Below are 19,461 nucleotides of genomic sequence, written 5' to 3'. Positions count from 1 at the left end.
TCTCCTCACGATTCTGAGCGGTTCTTACTCTCCCGGACATGGCGTGCTATTTTAAATCGTTTTTCTGATAAATGCCAAGTAGAAACAAAAAATATATCTTTCTGATATCGAATGATGCACAGAGAATCTCACTACCAATAGTGAGAACTTTAATAGTGAAAATATCAGAGTCACATTTGTGCTTGTACAATTTTTAGAAGTTCTCAATCCTACATGTGAATTTCCAAGATTGAGAAACGTCGCGTTTAAATACGAGGGGATAATTACAAATTAGGTTTTATAATATTTGTTTTTTGAGGAGAATGAACCATAGCTCTCTACATCGTGAGGGTTAACCATAACTCTCTCTAAATAAACAACAACGACAACAAATCTAAAGATTACAATATAAAAACTCTTGGCCAATTTCCAGCAAATAAACATGTTTTCTTGTCAAAAACAGTAAAGGTTTTCCTTAATCAATTATCTGGCGAAAGATAGACCCATTTGCATGGCAAAGTCAGAGCCACCTGAATTTTTGCTTCTTCGAAGAGAAGACTCAGCAATTTACCATCTTCAAGTATTTCTCCTAGCGTTATCTCCCCCGTACCATTCCCATGTTCTGCAATATAAGGTGCGGATTTATTGTCTGCTTTCCCTGCACTAATAAGGATACTACGGTTTTCGCCCTGCCTATAGAACTTATGGAAGAGGCCTATGGTGTCCACTATCAGAAGATGAGTCTTCAAAACATCTTTACCATACTTTTCACCACATTGTAGAGAAAAAACGTAATGCTGATGAAGACATCTAAGGCATACATTAACCTTAGAACCAAAATCACAACGACAATATGTATGAGTGTGGCGCCAAAGAATTCGAACAAACCTAGAAACTGTAACACAAGTGCAAACCAAACAAACCTAGAAACTGTAACATAAGTGCAAACCATAGTGACGTACTCAAGTTTATTCTTAATGGCAAGTTCTACACCCTTATTTACTCCTTGCAGCTCACGATAGAATGCAGAATCTACTTAATTGCTATACTCAGAATAAGCGATTATAGGTCTGTTAACTTCATCCTTGATTATAACACCATATCCTGCCGTTTCATTTTCCTTAAAGTAACCACCGACATGTACAAGAAACTGAACATGGTTTTTAACAGACTCTTCTATCCAGGCTTGAGCTGCATCATTTAGTGAGACTCCATTAATGGCCGACATTGTTTCTTCTCATTTCTTACAGACACAGGACTTTCATTACAGATTAAATGAGCTGAAGCTCAAGTATTTAAGCAGCATTAAAGACCGACTTAACAGTCACTATCAAAAGGCACACGTACAGAAAACATGTGTGAGAACAGGTCACACTTAATACACGTGACAACAGAGAGGGAAAAGTTATTTGAAAAGCTTAACCTGCACTGCAACCTTTGTTATCCTGCACTTCTTCATATCTTGAGCTAATATCATTAACATTCTTCTCACAGTTTATTAACCAAGAATCTACAAAGCTTTCCTCATCCTCTGTAAGAGTAATATTCATCCTAGGTTTCTCAGCCGATCCAGTTTCTTTCGCCGCTAAAACCATCTGTCTATAAGAAGGGCAGACCTGATTTCCATTAACACCATTATCAAAACCAAGGTGGCGTGATTCATGTTCACCAACGTCAATGGAGTGAAAACCAACGAGGTCACTCATGGATTCGAATTAGCGACCGGATATGAAACTAGAAACTCCTCGAAATCAGTTAATCTAGAATGAGAAATAGTTCAGATGAATATTATTGAAAAAGATAATATACAGAGAGAGAGGGCTCTGCTATAAGTACAAAGGAGTGTGTTGTACAGACAACCAGATAACAGATACAGCTGTAATAACAGCAATTACAAAATAACAGAAAACTAATACTACTGAGGTCAAGTCAACTTTAGTTCAGCTGAAGCAACAGACAAACACTTATACTCAGCTTCAGCTGAGGATTTTGAAACAGTTGGTTGTTTCTTAAAAGACCAAGATATCAAACTAGAACCAAGAAAAACTGCATATCCTGATGTGTATCTCCTTGTATCAGGACAACCTTCCCAATCTGAGTCTGTATAATCCCTTAAGTCCTACAAACCACCTTTTCTCAATGTAATACCTAACCCAATGGTTCCCTTTAAGTATCTCAAAATTCTTTTAACCAGTTGTAAATGTACATCTGTAGGTGCATGCATAAACTGGGATACATAGTTAACAGCAAAGCAGATATCTGGTCTGGTAACAGTTAAATACTGTAATGCACCTACAATAGACCTATACTCAGAGACATCCACTAATAATGCACCATCATGAATAGATGCTCTTGAAGCTTTAACAACTGGGGTATCACGGGGCTTACAATCCAAAATTTTAGCTTTATCTAATAATTCCAATGTATATTTATTTTGTGTAAGAACAATTGTATCAGAATCTCTAATAGCTTCAATTCCTAGAAAAAATCCCAAGTTACCCAGTTCTTTCATAGCAAATTCAGTCTTCAAAGAAGTAATAAAATAATCCATCAAAGATGGAGAACTACCAGTCAAAAGTATATCATCAACATAGAGCAATAATATAACTATATCCTTGGCATTATGAAAGACAAACATTGAATTGTCAGAAATTGATTTTTGAAATCCAGAATTCAGTAGAAATGAACTAAATCTATGAAACCAAGCTTTGGGTGCTTGTTTCAGTCCATACAAACTTTTCTTAAGGTGACAAACATACTCAGGATGATCTGGATCAACAAATCCAGGTGGTTGGATCATATAAACATCTTCATTAAGAAATTCATGTAAAAAAGTGTTATTAACATCCAACTGTCTAACCTGCCAGTTCAAATTCAAAGCCAAACAAAGAACAACTCTAACAGTGGTACACTTGACAACTGGACTAAAAGTCTCATTAAAATCAACTCCATCTTGCTGATTAAAACCCTTTGCAACTAATCTAGACTTGAGTCTGTCTATAGTACCATCAGCTTTTTATTTAACCTTATAAACCCATTTACAACCTAATATATTCATATCAGGTACTGGTGGCACTTTTGTCCAAGTTCCATTCAATTCTAAAGCATCATGTTCTTCCTTCATGGGCACTTGCCATTTAGGATCCTTAATTGCTTCCTTAAAAGTCTTAGGCTCAGAAATAGTAGTTAACAATGCAGTATGAGAATGAGACAAAGGATGCTTGACAGTAGAAACCAAAACATGATCTGGAAATTGATTTTCCTTGACAATCCCAGTTTTTGACCTAGCAATAACAGAACTAGTATGAACAGACTCGGAAATAGAAGGAATTTCAGAAACAACACAAGAATCAGAAAGAGATGAAGTTGAAAATTCAGAAGAAAAAGAATCAAAATAAAACTGAGTTTCATCAAAAACGACATTTCGTGAAATATGAAACTTCTTGGTGAGAGGATTGTAGCACTTAAAACCTTTATGCAAAATGCTATAACCAATTAAAATGCATTTAACAGATTTGGGAGATAATTTTTCAGCTCTTGAATGAGTTAAAACAGGATAGCAAACAACTCCAAAAGTCTTAAGAAAACTATAATCAGCAGCAAAACCAAATAAAACTTCAAAAGGAGACTTATAATTCAAAAGTTTTGTAGGAGTTCTGTTTATTAGATAAGAAGCAGTGAGAAAGGCATCATACCAGTATTCTTTAGGACACAAAGAATGAAACAAAAGAGAATTACCCATTTCAGTAATGTGCCTATGCTTTCTCTCAGCAAGGCCATTATGCTCTGGAGTATGGGGGAAAGAAATACGAATTTGAATACCACTAGACTCAAGTAAAACCTTAAAAGGCCCTTTAAGTAACTCAAAAGCTCCATCAACTTGAAAAGCTTTGATTTTGGTGGAAAATTGGTTTTCAGTTAAAGTTTTAAAATGTGAAAAACATTGAACAGCATCAGACTTTAATTTCATTGGATAAATCTAATTAAAACGACTAAAATCATCAATAAAAACTATATAATATTTGAAACAATTTAAAGAAGAGATTGTAGGACCCCAGACATCACAATGAATGAGTGACAATGGTGAATCAGCATGTGATGGGGACAATTTAAAGAGAAATTTCTTGCTCTTAACAAGTTGACAAGGATGACATAAAGAGAAAGAAAAATTTGAAGTTAAATCAATCCTATTTTGAGAAGACAATTTATGAAGAATATGATGAGAAAGATGACCTAGTCTATTATGTCATGTAGAAGAAGAAGCAGTTGCATTAGATACAAAGGCAAAATTGGTAGGCATAAGATGACTAATAGGATACAGATTGTTAACCATCTTTCCCTGAGCCAGTAAACTATCCCTTATCTCATAACCAAAAGGATAAAACTTGAAATAACAGGAATTATCATGTGTGAACTTTGCAACAGAGAGTAAATTATGCTTCATTGCTGGATCTAATAAGACATTGTTGAGCTTAAAAGTAGTGTTTGAAGATTGAATAACACAACTGGTAGTAGAAACTATGGGAAGAGACTTACCATTGCCAATTTGCACTTGATCCTTGCCTTTGTAATTAGAAGTATGTTGAAGTAAAGTATCATCCCCAGTCATGTGAATTGTTTCTCCTGAATCAGAAATCCACTGTGGAGTAGAAGTGCTAGCAGAAAAACCAGCAAATTCCTGTAACCCAGAAGAACTAGAAGCCACTTGTTGTTCTGCATTTTCCACAGTAGATATATGACCAGAAGTAGAAGAAGTTGGAGTTGGAGGATGATATCTAAAGTGACATATACTTGCATAATGACCCTTTTTCCTACAAATCTGACACTCAACTTGAGAATAATCTCTTCTGACATAACCATTAGCTCCACCAGAAGACCCATCTTGACTTGTACCACCTTTTGCATTTGTAGAATTCTTGAAATTGCTTGAACCTTTGAACTTATTCTTATTGTTCCCAGAAAAATTACCACCACCATTATTATTCTTGCTATAGAAAGCAGATGAGGTTTGACTATCAAATATACTCTGAGTGTCATGATGTTGAGCAATAAGCCATTGCTCATGATTCAGTAACCTTGGCTTGAGTTCAGCAAAAGTAAAAGGATTTTCTCTGTTTTGAACAACAATGACAAAACTATCAAATTCGCTTCCTAAACCATTCAAAACATGCATCACCAAATCTGATTCAGGAACCTTTTCACCTACAGCAGCTAGGTTATCAGCTATAGTCTTGATATTTTGTAGATAAACTTGAATAGTAAGATTCCCTTTCTTGAAATTATGTAACTGATTCCTCAACAAGGTTTTTCTAGCCATGGATTGATGTCTAAAGCTGGTTTCAAGAAAGAACCAAATTTCCCTTGCAGAAGAAAAACCCAAAACATCTCCAAATATAGAAGGAGTAAGGGTTGCTTTTAAACAACTAACAACAAAACAATCTAGCTTTCTCCATAAAACCCACTCAGGATTAATTGTATTGACACCATTAACAACAATTTCCCTAAGTGGCTCTTGGTCATCATCAGTAACATGACTATATAAATCAGTTGTAATCAAGATTGACTCAAACTGATCCTTCCAGACAAGATAATTTGAAGAATCCAATTTGGATGAAACAAAATTTGCTATATTCGAAAAAGGTAATGAAAAAGGTAAAGAATTACCAGTCTGAGCAGTGGAAGACATCTTGTTTCTTCTTGTATAAACAATTACGCATGAACAGCCGTCAATGAAGAAAATTTTGTGAATTAAAGTTCAAGAAATATCTTGAACATATCTGAATCGAAAAAGTGTTGAACCTAAAATAGGTTTTGGAAAAAGATTATGATTCACAGACAAATTCTTCCTGAAAAAGATGACGAAAAATAGTTGTAGGTAAGAGTGTATTGATTCATTGAAAAACTTGATGAAAAATTTCTCCTAAGATCAAACTTTAAGCTGATACCATGAGAAATAGTTCAGATGAATATTATTGAAAAAGATAATATACAGAGAGAGAGGGCTCTGCTATAAGTACAAAGGAGTGTGATGTACAGACAGCCAGATAACAGATACAGCTGTAATAACAACAATTACAAAATAACAGAAAACTAATACTGAGGTCAAGTCAGCTTTAGTTGACTTGACTAATACTACATCAAATATACATCAAATATAGAATAATTACCCAAAAGAAATCAAACCCTAAATGAAAATATGTATATAAATTTCCCAGATACCCAAGATCTTAAACGAAAATAGACAAGGGAGAATATGTTTATAGCAGTGATTTCTTAAAAGGATATCTGCAAACTTAATAGCAAGATCATTAGAGAAAACTACAAAAACAGCCTTTTTGCCATTATGCACATTTAGGGTTAGGATTTTATTTTATTTTTTGTGAAAATCTTTACGAAACCAAACTTCGTGAATCTTACGTTTAATGGTAATAAAGTTTGAATGCTGGTCTTCGACTCCATATTCAAAGAGGAGACCTAGATCGCCATTTTTAAGTATTCCAAGTTTTTAGGAGCTTTTCTTCTTTTAAACATGTCGCTGACTGCGATATTATTCGAGCAAACTACCAGGAACCATACCTAGTCGTATTACGTTCCATTAAAAAGTGAAAATACTATTCGGATTGACTGCATGGTTGAGCTAGAGGATATGTCACTGATACTATTGACAAGGGAGAATGACCTGATCAATCTTTTTGTACTCGATTTACTAATGGGCTTTTGAAAACTAGGAACAGTAGAGCAAAATAGTTAGTGGGCTTAGTTTGTGTCAACGGATAATAAAAATAGAACGACTTTTTGGGGAATACTCTGAAATGGTGGGGGACTACTAGGTGATAAGAATATCTACCCGATCGTTATAAGGGGTGTCCTAAAGTGTGAAAATGACTAACCTACCCTTAACCTATATATATACTCCCTCCGTTCCGATTTACTTGAAGTTAGTTTTTCACGGAGATTAAGAAATACCATAGAGAATAAAATCTTTCCAATTCTACCATATTAATTCTTCTTAAAATTTTAAATGACTAGTTTTTAGTTTCTAGATTTTAGAGAAAGTTATCAATTCCCTAATAATTTACTTGGGATATACTACCAAACTAGAGTAGATTTAAAATTAGAGTATTGATTATAATTAAAATTAATGATATTGTATGTATTCAAAGCAAGGGCAAATCACTGAGAATATGAGAAAAATACTAAAACTATCATCTATTTTGGAACATAAAAAAAAAACCTAAAACATCAAGTAAAATGGAACGGAGGGAGTATATATATAACCACCTCCTCCCATCACCACCACCTATATGTATAACTACCTCCTCCCAACACTACCATCGCTCACCACCACCACCGACCACCTCATACCACCACCATCCCCACCTCTATATATATAGCTTATTTCAAATCATTTACAAAACAAAATCAAAACCAAAATTATAACAAACCCATTATTTGTCATTCGTTTTTGGTTGAAAAAATGAGAAGTAATCATCAAAATGAGTTGAAAATGGAAGTTGCAGAGAGAAGTTCGGCTAGCAATTATGTGAAAAACTTTGTCGAACTAGCCGAACTCAACTTTAATGGAGGTTTTTCTTTTTCAGAGAAAAGTTCGGTTACGTCGCAAAAAGTTCGATTACGTCGTAAAAAGTTAGGTTACGTCGCAAAAAAATATCTCAACCGAACTTTTAGTTCGGTTACGTCGCAAAAAGTTTGGTTACGTCGTAAAAAGTTCGGTTACGCCGCAATTTTTTTCTCCTAACCGAACTTTTCTCTGAAAGAAAAAACTCCATTAAAGTTGAGTTCGGCTACTTGTGTTTTCAGAAACATTGACTGAACTACACTTGCAGATGAGTTCGGCTACATATTCTTCAGATGTCGTAGCCGAATTTTGTTAACCAAACCGAAATCAATTTGTAAATTGTTCAATTTTAGAACTGTTTTGGCCGATTCAAGCACCATTAAATAAATTTGAAGTATCCATGAGTACCCAAAACATCATACTCTTGTTGTGGCTCTTAAAGAAAAAGATCTAACTTTTTTTCTTCCAAAACCCTCATCTTCATTATCATCTTCATCTTCATCTTCTTCTTCTCCCTCTCAATAATTCTTCTTTTGAAAAAAATCAACTTATTAATTTAATCTCACTAATCATTAATTAACTCACTAATCATTATCAAGGACAAGTTTGGTATTAAAAAAATTCCGATAACGGGTGACTCAATATTACTTGTAATATCCACCCAAAAAAATAATATTAGTCCCCCACCATTTTGGAGTAGTCCCAAAAAACCGTTCTAAAAATAAAACCCAACAACTTATAATATCACTATCTAGTATCTACTGATGTCACCGGACATACCTCTTTCTTCAATTCTTTTTCTTCAAGTACAACGGTTTCAGTAAACGACAATAGATGAAGAATAAGATACGTACCAAATCAGAAGTTTCAACTTGACGATAGATGCAATTTTTTTTTCTTCTCTTTTTTTTTTGGTTTTTTTCTTTTTTGGGTTTATGATTGTTTTTTGATAATATCTAGAGATTACAGAAATCCCTGACTACAGTGACGGAATTGGAAGTGGCTTATCTGGGCTGAAGCCCCCAAACAATTGAAAAAACTTGTTTTGTTTCATTGGTAGTGACTCTTGAGACTTGGCCCAGGTACAAATTTGAATTACCCAACTATTAAGATATGCAACTATAGTTTGAGAAAAAAAATATTTATGTTTCACATACTTTAATGCTACGTGGGAGTCATGAAATTGATTAAAACTCGGTCCCATATAGATAAATCCTTGATGGTATGATCTCAGCCGCCCAATGATTCACATAGTCATGCTTTAAACTCGTTTTTCTTATATAAAAAATCAGTTATCTTAGTTAAATAACCTGGCGTTTTTAGGGGCCTCAAAAGGATTTAGGGGCCAACAATAAAACAAAAAAGGTCACCCAAAGGGAAAATGTAACCAGCCCTTATCTCGCGTAATTCGTAATGGCGAAATTACCCTTATATATTCGGAGGATATGATAACATTGTTACCCTCCGAATGCAATCGGAAGCCAAAATCGTTCCCATACTTCCGATTGTAGTCGGTGCAGTATTAGAATGATTTGTGTTTCATTTTTTCCATTTCTTTTTAATTTTTGAGTTGTTAGAGTTATAGAGAAGAAGGTGAAGGAAAAAAAGAGAAAACTCATTTTATCACTACAAAAATGGATGGATACGAAGAAGAAGGTGGGAATCATGACGAAGAACAAAATGTTGAGGGTTCATGACCGTTTAGAGAAGACGATTTGGGGTATATGTTGAATGATCCAAACTTTTGTGGAGAGGAAAACATAGACGACCCTTTCATGGAAGAAAATGGAGAATCGCATGATATTGAAGCTAACGATGCATGTAAAACACAGGTATTGTGTTAAGAAACTCAAATACTCGATTTGCATGCGTTTGTGTGCTTTTGTAAACAAGAAAAACCGATTATTGCATGCATTGAATGCCATGAACTACCCAGATTCGGTAGATAATTTCTAGATTAAACTTACGAATATAACACACTGAGTACCAAATATGTATATTCGGTAGTTACAAGATACTAGTTTACTGCCGAATATGAGAAAAACCCCAAACTGGTTTTCCAAAAATATCTACATTCGGTAGTTATGTAGAGTTATTTACCTCCGAATGACCCCAAAAACGAATTCCTCAGAAAATTTCAAAACTCAGTATTCTTATCCTTTACAATCGGTAATAGTTTAACATTATTTGACTGCCGAATATAACAGTGGCCTCAAAATAAAATTTCCGAAAACTTGAAAATCGGATGTTTATCGATTAAAGTTATCTCCCGTTTATTTATATTCGGCTGTTTTACTATATATTTTAGCTTCCGATTATATCATTTTTTGCACTCAGTAAACTGTGTACATTCATTTGCATAAATCAGGTGTTTTGGGTAACCGATAGGATTCCGAATATAAAGTATTCGGAAGTTTGACTTATTTAATTACCTCCGAATATATCATTTTTTTCACTCAGTAAACTGTGTAAATTCATTTGCATAGATCGGGTGTTTTGGGTAACCGATAGGATTCCGAATATAGAATATTCGGAAGTTTGACTTATTTAATAACCTCCGATTATTGTATAATAATTTGTTGCTTTCATATACAGGCCGTTGAAGAGTTTGTTGATGACTTCTATTTGAGGCCCGACACTTCCCTATACTATGCAAACGATTTGGTATACTCATTACTACTTTTTTCTTTTTTTCAAAATTTATATGTTAAATGGTTATGCTTATTAGGTTTGTTTTGTTTATGCACGTTTAGACATTTGGAAGTAAGAAGGAGGCAAAGGAATGGCTTATGAACAAGGCAAAAGATAACATGTGCGTGGTAGTTCAAAATAATCATGTTAGTGACACTCGATTTGAAATGATTTGTGAGCGAGGTGGGACGCGAAAGAGTCACGAGGGAAAGAATAGTAAGTACATACGGAAGACGAATAGGAAATACCGAAGCAATACCAAGAAGATAGGATGCCCATTTAAGATTGTCTTCTATAAGCCCGATGGTATTAAAGGTAAAGAGTATAAAATGTATAAAGTTGATAATGGTTGTCACAACCATGATGATCCGTTGGATTTAATTGGACATGTAATGGTTGCCAAGTTAAAACCACATCAAATGCAGACGGTGAGGTCTATGCGGATCCAAAAAGCGAGTGCGATCTTAAGTAAAATAAAGGCGGACGATCCCGACAACTTGCCTTCTTTGTCTACAATTAAGTCGGCCCTATCTACGATCAAAAGGACTGATTGGGATGGTAGAACGGTCATGCAACAATCGGAGTGGTTAGCGGAGTTACACGGCTACACCTTGAGAAGGGAAGAAAAGGATGGTATAGTGGTTCGTATTTTCTTGGCACATCCCGAAATGATCCAATTGGCTCAATGCTTTCATCAAATTTTGTTGATAGATGCTACTTATAAGACAAACAAGTATAACATGCCGTTGTTGAACATTGCTTGCCATACTTCGGACAAAAACACGTTTACGATTGCATGGGGTTTAATGGATCATGAGAACAATGTGAGTTTCATTTGGATGTTGGAGACGTTGAGGTCCATTTATAACGGTGATAATTTTCCAAGGGTTATTGTAACGGATAACGATCAAGACTTAATGCATGCAATAGCGGTAGTGTTTCCGGAAGCCCAAAACTTGCAATGTACGTGGCACATTCAATGCAATCTCAAAACCAATTGCCATCATCATTTCCAAGCTAAAAGACCAAGGAAGGGTACCAAGAGGTCAAAGGAAGAGGATGAGCGCATTAGTAAATTAACCTTGGAAGAACGTAAGGAAGAGGATAGGCTCTTTGAAGAAATTTACGAATGTAACTTGAAGAAATTTGAGGATGAATACAGCACGGACTACCCAAAACCGGTTGAGTATTGTAAAACACAATGGTTAACGATTAAGGAGAGGTTTGTGTTTGCATGGACATATGAATATCGTAACTTCAAGAACGAGGCGACAAGCATTGCGGAGGGGTCTCATGGTCGACTTAAGAAAATACTAATTGGTAGTCAAAATGGAGTTGTGTCGATCCAAGAAGCAATCCATGAATTCACCAATCGTGATCTCGTAAAGATTAGGAAAAATATGCAATTTAGTGTACACCAATTCCCGATGGAACATATTAAGGAAAAATTGCTTCTAAGGGGAGTTGTTCATAAAGTTTCAAGATGGGCAATAAATCGCATGATGAAACAATTGAAGTTATATAAAACTTATGATGACGAGAATACGGTTTGTGTTTGCAAGGATATGATAGGTATTGGACTCCCATGTCGTCATAAGTTGGGTAGGTATGTTGAAGTGATTGACATCGATGATATTCACCCATTTTGGAAGCAATTAAATTTCACTCCGAACACCCCGGTAGTTGATGGTCCGTCTTTCTTCGAGTCGGAATTGTATGCACGAATAGCCGAGCGTTACGCTACATCAAACGGCACCAAAAAGCAAATATTGATGCATAATTTGGAGGAAGCCCTTCACCCTTGTTTAAGGGAGGTTGATGAACCTATTAAGCAAAAGAACACCGGTAGGACGAACACCGAAGTGTCGAGGACCATCCAAAGAAAAGAGTTGAAGGCGTATTTGTCTAATAAAAGAATATTGTCTAGGCACGAGTGTTCGGAAGCCGAATTTGAAGATGAGCCGGAACCTAAGAAAAGAGGTCGTCCAAGAAATGATCAAAGTGGAACAACCACCCGACAAGTAAGGCCAAAGATCTCTACAGAGCCTTCTCAAGTAAGTCAACCCAATGTTGTCGAAAAAGTTGTTGAGCAAATGAACGCCTCGCAACAAACACAACCAATGGAAATTCTTACTATAAAAGAGGACAAAGGTACTCTTCGTTGCCCTAGAGATCTTAATGGAAGACCAAATTGATCCACATATACAATATACAAAGAGTATTTGGAACAACTCCCTTGGAATATGGGTTGTCTAACATTCTATATTGGACTTTCTATATTCGGAGGATAATTGTTTTGTAAATTTCCGAATGTACGATGGCCCAAAAATCAGAATTTGGGAAAAACTTATACTTTTCAAATTTTGAAATTGAAATAATCGGAAGTATAATTAGTTACCCAAACTTCCGAATATGGGCTGTCTAACATTCTATATTGGCCCCTGGAACCACCTAGAGCCAAGGCGTGGTTTGTTTTGAACTTGCTATATTCGGAGGATAATTGTTTTGTAAAGTTCTGAATGTACGATGGCCCAAAAATCAGAATTTGGGAAAAACTTATACTTTTCAAATTTTGAAATTGAAATAATCGGAAGTATAGTTAGTTACCCAAACTTCCGAATATGGGTTGTCTAACATTTTATATTGGCCCTTGGAACCACCTAGAGCCAAGGCGTGGTTTGTTTTGAACTTGCTATATTCGGAGGATAATTGTTTTGTAAAGTCCCGAATGTACGATGGCCCAAAAATCAGAATTTGGGAAAAACTTATACTTTTCAAATTTTGAAATTGAAATAATCGGAAGTATAATTAGTTACCCAAACTTCCGAATATGGGTTGTCTAACATTCTATATTGGCCCTTGGAACCACCTAGAGCCAAGGCGTGGTTTTTTTGAACTTTCTATATTCGGAGGATAATTGTTTTGTAAAGTCCCGAATGTAAGATGGCCCAAAAATCAGAATTTGGGAAAAACTTATACTTTTCAAATTTTGAAATTGAAATAATCGGGAGTATAATTAATTACCCAAACTTCCGAATATGGGATGTCTAACATTCTATATTGGCCCTTGGAACCACCTAGAGCCAAGGCGTGGTTTGTTTTGAACTTGCTATATTCGGAGGATAATTGTTTTGTAAAGTCCCGAATGTACGATGGCCCAAAAATCAGAATTTGGGAAAAACTTATACTTTTCAAATTTTGAAATTGAAATAATCGGAAGTATAATTAGTTACCCAAACTTCCGAATATGGGTTTTCTAACATTCTATATTGGCCCTTGGAACCACCTAGAGCCAAGGCGTGGTTTGTTTTGAACTTGCTATATTCGGAGGATAATTGTTTTGTAAATTTCCGAATGTATGATGGCCCAAAAATCAGAATTTGGGAAAAACTTATACTTTTCAAATTTTGAAATTGAAATAATCGGAAGTATAATTAGTTACCCAAACTTCCGAATATGGGTTGTCTAACATTCTATATTGGCCCTTGGAACCACCTAGAGCCAAGGCGTGGTTTGTTTTGAACTTGCTATATTCGGAGGATAATTGTTTTGTAAAGTCCCGAATGTACGATGGCCCAAAAATCAGAATTTGGGAAAAACTTATATTTTTCAAATTTTGAAATTGAAATAATCGGAAGTATAATTAGTTACCCAAACTTCCGAATATGGGCTGTCTAACATTCTATATTGGCCCTTGGAACCACCTAGAGCCAAGGCGTGGTTTGTTTTGAACTTGCTATATTCGGAGGATAATTGTTTTGTAAAGTCTCGAATGTACGATGGCCCAAAAATCAGAATTTGGGAAAAACTTATACTTTTCAAATTTTGAAATTGAAATAATCGGAAGTATATAACATTATATTGTCTTCCGAATAAATACTGGCCCCAAAATGGGATTTTTCCTATATCAGAAATTTTGAGATTTTTCAATATATATATATATTCGGTAGTGAGTGTACTTCCGAATACTGTGTGTCTACTTAAATATATTCGGGAGACAAAAAAATCATTAAACTACCGATTATTACCAGTTTGTATCCAGGAAGATATGACCAACAATATTCGGCCGATAACCATCAAATATTTCTCCCGAATACTGTCGATGTTCTTGAGAAATGAAGAACACGACTACATTCGGAAGTAAAGGAGCATGAATATCGCCCGAATCTGGATAAATAACCGAAAACCCTAGAATTATTTTTTCTCGATTCGTCGAATTAAAGCGAAATAAACCCCAAAAATGATAGATTCTTACCTAATTGGGGCCATTTGACTTTGGAGCGGATTTTTTTTTTTTCTTCCACAATCGAAAGATAATAGGAAACTGGAAGAAGAAGAGTTGAAATGAGTAGAATTGTTTTTGATTTGGTTTTCATACAGTTTTACCATAAGGGCATTTATGTAACTTCAATATCATATAGGGTACCCCTTAACTAGAGTCTTTTGTTGGGTATAAATTGATGGCCCCTAAATCCTTTGGGGTGGCCCCTAAAAACGCTAGGTTAAATAAGGTTAAATCTTATGAAGATAACACCACCTCTGAGTATTTTTTCTTTAGAAATTAAATTAAATAGCAAAGTACGTGAAAAATCACATAACTTCCTCGCATCTACTTAATTAGTTATCCTTTGTCCATAGTAGTACACCGCACCGTCCGAAGTAGTACACTACACCATTTAACTAGATTTTTGAAAACTAGATGTATCGCTGGTTCCATGGTTTGTCTTTTGTTTTTTTTTTTCCTCAGCAAACATAAGTATATCGTGGGAATGATATAAACACCCCTACTAACCATGGATTATCCACAAATACTCTTATCCATTTATGTTTGTACCCTTGATGGCATAATTGATATTTGTTTTAAAAACATAATACTGATAATTTCATATGTAGCCTTCCTCTTTCACTTTCGTTCTTCTTCACTTCTGATAACAGAGAAGAAATATCATCCCTCGCACCACCGTTATCTCCATCACTCCCTCCACCACCACCATAATTTGTATCACCGCACCACAACCAACACCACCACTTCTATCACGTTCGCTACTAATATCAGCAGATCTATCATGATTTGTGTTCCATTTCAATTAATTTCTAAACGAGATTCATATATTGATTTATTTCTTTAGGTTTCGATTTCGAGTTTCCGATTCAGAGTTGTTCTTTTTTATGTTTTCGATTTGAACTAATTCATAAACCAGATTCAGAGATCGATTCGAGTTGCAGATTCAGATTTCAAAGAGACCGATTTGGTATGTATGATTTTCAATTTTGGTTGCAGAGTTTTCTGAAAGTTTCATTTGTGTTGATTCAATTAAAAAAAATTTAAAGAAATTTTCGATTTAACTGAGATCGAGATTGTTGATTCAGAAATTGATAGAAGAGATCGATATTTTGGTGATGTTTCTGGTTGAATCTCATGATTCTTAGAAAATGGGTGTTGTTGTTGAAGTTGTATTGGTGATGCTGGCGGCGGTGGTGGAGGATATATAGCAAATTTCTATTGGTTCATTCACTCAACGGGTTTTTTTAGGTCAATTTCATGTTATTAATATTTATTTGTGATGCAAAATGGTTGCTTTACAATCTAGAAGTGTTTTCTATACTGTAATTTGTACATTATTTGGTTTATTAATTTCATGTTCAAGATATTTTGATTTTTAATGCAAAATGGTTGCTTTACAATCTAGAGGTGTTGTTGGTGGTGGTTGTTGCGGTACTGGTGGTGGATGTTTGTTGCACTTGACTATATGTCACACCAAAGAAGGTACAAATGGTGATCAGTGACTGAGATTGTGAACTCAATGGTGATCAGTGACTGAGATTGTGGACTGAATGGTATTGGTGTTTCTATCAAAGAAGGTAAAAATGGGTCTGGTGGTTTAATTGCAATTTGGAAATGTTTGTTATGGATTGAACGCACATCTATTGATTTGTGGTTTTGGACTCTGAGATCTGGATATCGATGGTGATAAACTGATAATAATGGTGGTCTTGGGCTGCTATTGTAGTTGGTTGTTTTGCATCAACCTAATAAGTCATGTTTTTGTAGTCTAAATTGCATTAATTGAACTTCCAATCTCATCATTAGATGCATAATATTACTGTATTGTGTCGACCTAATACGACTGAACTGACCTACTTATCATTACGTGATGGAGAGGACAGCTAGTTCGGGCATGACGGTAGCCTGTTTGGTTGCGGCATCAGTGTCTGCTCTAGTAATACCTTCTAACGTCTTCGAAAGCAAACTCATTTTGTATGTTTTCACTAGTCTCGGACTTTTGTTTGAAGCTGCAGGATTGTAGTGATGGTGGTTGCAGAGAAGGATTGAACCTGTTGCAGAAGCTACAAGCAGACTTCAAGTGGTTTATACTGTGGAAAGACACGCAGAGATGGATTTGGTTTAGCAGTTATGCTTGAAGATATACTGGCACTGTTGCAGTTGGAGATGACACTGGAACTGAATATGCATCCAGCTAGTGAAGAGCAGAACAAGGAGTTGTTACTACTTGTGTGTTGTTTATGGTGTTTGAGTAAGGGCATGAAAGTGATTGAAGTTGTTGGCTCATGTTGCAAGTGTACATAGATGGTTGTGGTCATGGAGTTGTTTTTGTAGCAGAGATGGAGGATGTGATATTGTCTGGTGGTGGTTCGAATTGTTGGTTGTGCACTGAAAAGAGATATGAAGTGGCAGGTGCCGGTATGTGCTTTTAATATGTTACTTTGTATTGATGAATCTGTAGTGCAATGGTAGCACAACTGACTATATGTCATAAGATGTGTGTTCGACTCACACTAGGTTCACTTTTTTGTGTACAATTTTTATTTTTTGGAGACAACTTGTTGCCTCCATATATGAAGACAACTTGTGCAAGTTGCCTCCACATTTGGAGACAACTTGTGCAAGTTGCCTCCACATTTGGAGACAACTTGGGCTAGTTGCTTCCATTTTTGAAGACAACTCTGTACTAGTTGCCTTCGCTTTTGAAGACAATTTTAGCTAGTTGCCTCATATTCGGAGACGACTTGAGTTAGTTGGCTACATTTTGTTTTGCAACTTGTTCATGTACACTATTTATTGGAGACAATTTAAGCTAGTTGCCTCCGATGTGGACATTATTTATTGGAGACAACTTGAGCTAGTTTCCTCCACTTTTGGAGACAACTTGAGCTAGTTGCCTCCGATATGGACACAACTTCATCAAGTTGACTCCACATGGTAGTGGTGGTCATCGGAGGTTGGCGGCGGTGATGGTGGTTGACGACGGTGGAGGTTAACGGCGACGGTGGGTGGCGGTTATTGGCGGCGGAGGTGTGTTTGGTGGCGGTGGTGGTGGTTGGCGGTCGACAGTGGTGGTGGGCAGTAGATGTAGTTTTTTTTTTTTTAAGTGGTTAGTATTTTTGTATATACACTACACAAAACATGGTATTTTATAATGTATTAAGCTTAGGGATATTTGTAAAGCTCATAAGGATATATTTGCAATGGGTCTCATAGTAGGGGTATATAGATAGTATTCCCAAAAACGAACACAGGATAGGTGCAAATTTGCAAAAACGAACCATGTAAGACAAATATCTCGAGCTTTTAAGCAAAATGACAAAAATGAAAAATGAAAAATCTCGAGCTTTTAAGCATGTTTTAGGTGATGGATCAGATACCCTCTAGGCTTGGCCCAATTGATTTTCTCTGGTATCAGTGGGCCAGAAAACTCCAACACAAATTGCACAAAGAAGTGGGGATCATACGATAGAAATTGTCTATTGATACATCTACTTAATTCAGTATTTTTTTTTTGAAGCATATACTTATTATAAAAAGATTTAGTTTACAATTTGTCTTGGGTATTTGGTAACCACAGAATCTTGAAATAAAATGTGACTAATAAAAGATGGGATTGCCTAGTCCCAGATTTGGTTGACTAGTTTCCTATTTGACTTCCATCCGCTGCATGGTTTGTCAGTCCGTCTGCTGCTTGATTTCCTTCTCTGTAGTTGTGATGTACATCGACTTGCGGAATTTGCCTCAGTCTGTTTTCTATTTCTTTAATCATTTCTGCTATGTACCACGGTGGTGTTGTAGTTGTTGTGATGAGACGCATGAGGTTCTTCAAGTCTGTTTCAAAGAGAATTCTAGACCATTGTCTCTCTGTTGCTGTTCTTGAAGCCAATAGTAAGGCCCATATTTCTGCAGTTAGTGCAGTAGTAATTCCTAATGGTTGTTCCAAAGCTATTATTGTTCGTGCATCAGAGTCTCTGCAGACGAAACCCTCCCCTGCAAATCCTGGGTGGCCTCTGGCTGCTCCATCTGTGTTAATTTTGATCCAGTTGGTATTTGGAGCGGACCATCCTACCAATATTGTTGCCATCCTTTTATCAGTTATTGTGTGGTTGACTATTGGTGTAGCTCCTGGTATGATTGGTGGTGAAGCTCGTTGTGCCCAGGAATATACTTGTTGTAGTTTTTGTGCCCAGGCTAGTATTTCTTCTGATGTTGTTTGTTTTCTTTGGTAAATTAGATCATATTTGGATAACCATAGGGTCCAGAATAGAAAACAGAATGAGGAGATTGTCGCAGTTGATGTTGGTTGTTGTAGATTTGAGATATAGTTGTTTGTGGAGTTAAGGTGAAGGTATGGGTATGGCTGGTGTTTGGTGTATTTGTAAGTTGATTGAATAAGTTGTTCCAGGAAGTAGCTGCTGTTGGACAGTGAATTAAAAGGTGGCTTGCTAGTTCCTTATCAGAATTGCATCTTGGGCATATGTCTGAGTTGGTCAAATGGATTCGATGTAAGAGAGAGAAGGTTGGTAAACCTTCATTGATGGATTTCCAAAAGAAAAGCCGAATTTTTGGTGGACATGGTAAAGTCCATAGGAATTTGGTAGGTTGTAAAGGTATGTGGGTTGGTTGACCATGGGTTAGACATTTGTATCCTGAAGATGTGGTGTAGCTTCCTGATTTTGAGTGTGGCCAGATAATTTTATCTGGGGTATTGTTTTGTGGAAGGTGGATATTGATGATTTTTTGAATTGTTTGATTGGAAAAGGTGCTCAATTTTTCATGATTCCAGGAGTGGGAGAAAGGGTCGATGATATCCGCTACCATTTTGATTGGGTAATAATGTGTTGGATCTAGATTTGGGGAGTGCGGAATCCAGTTCGCTTCTATTGGTGTTGATAACCCATTTCCAATATGATGGAAAACTAAA

At 36.0% G+C, this 19,461-nt stretch overlaps 1 long non-coding RNA gene across 1 annotated transcript; it reads left to right on the top strand.

Annotated features, from left to right (window-relative positions):
* The first annotated feature begins 15,080 nt into the window (after nucleotides 1-15,080).
* LOC113284178 lies at nucleotides 15,081-17,309 on the top strand. The gene is made up of 2 exons (XR_003327971.1): nucleotides 15,081-16,111; nucleotides 16,550-17,309. It is a non-coding gene; the product is annotated as an uncharacterized LOC113284178 (long non-coding RNA).
* Nucleotides 17,310-19,461: the final 2,152 nt, after the last annotated feature.

The sequence above is a fragment of the Papaver somniferum genome, chromosome 5 (genome assembly GCF_003573695.1).
Source record: "Papaver somniferum cultivar HN1 chromosome 5, ASM357369v1, whole genome shotgun sequence".
In the NCBI taxonomy this organism is placed as follows: Eukaryota; Viridiplantae; Streptophyta; class Magnoliopsida; order Ranunculales; family Papaveraceae; genus Papaver; species Papaver somniferum.
The sequence above is the reverse complement of the archived record's forward strand: the minus strand, read 5'-3'. Positions and strand labels throughout refer to the sequence as shown.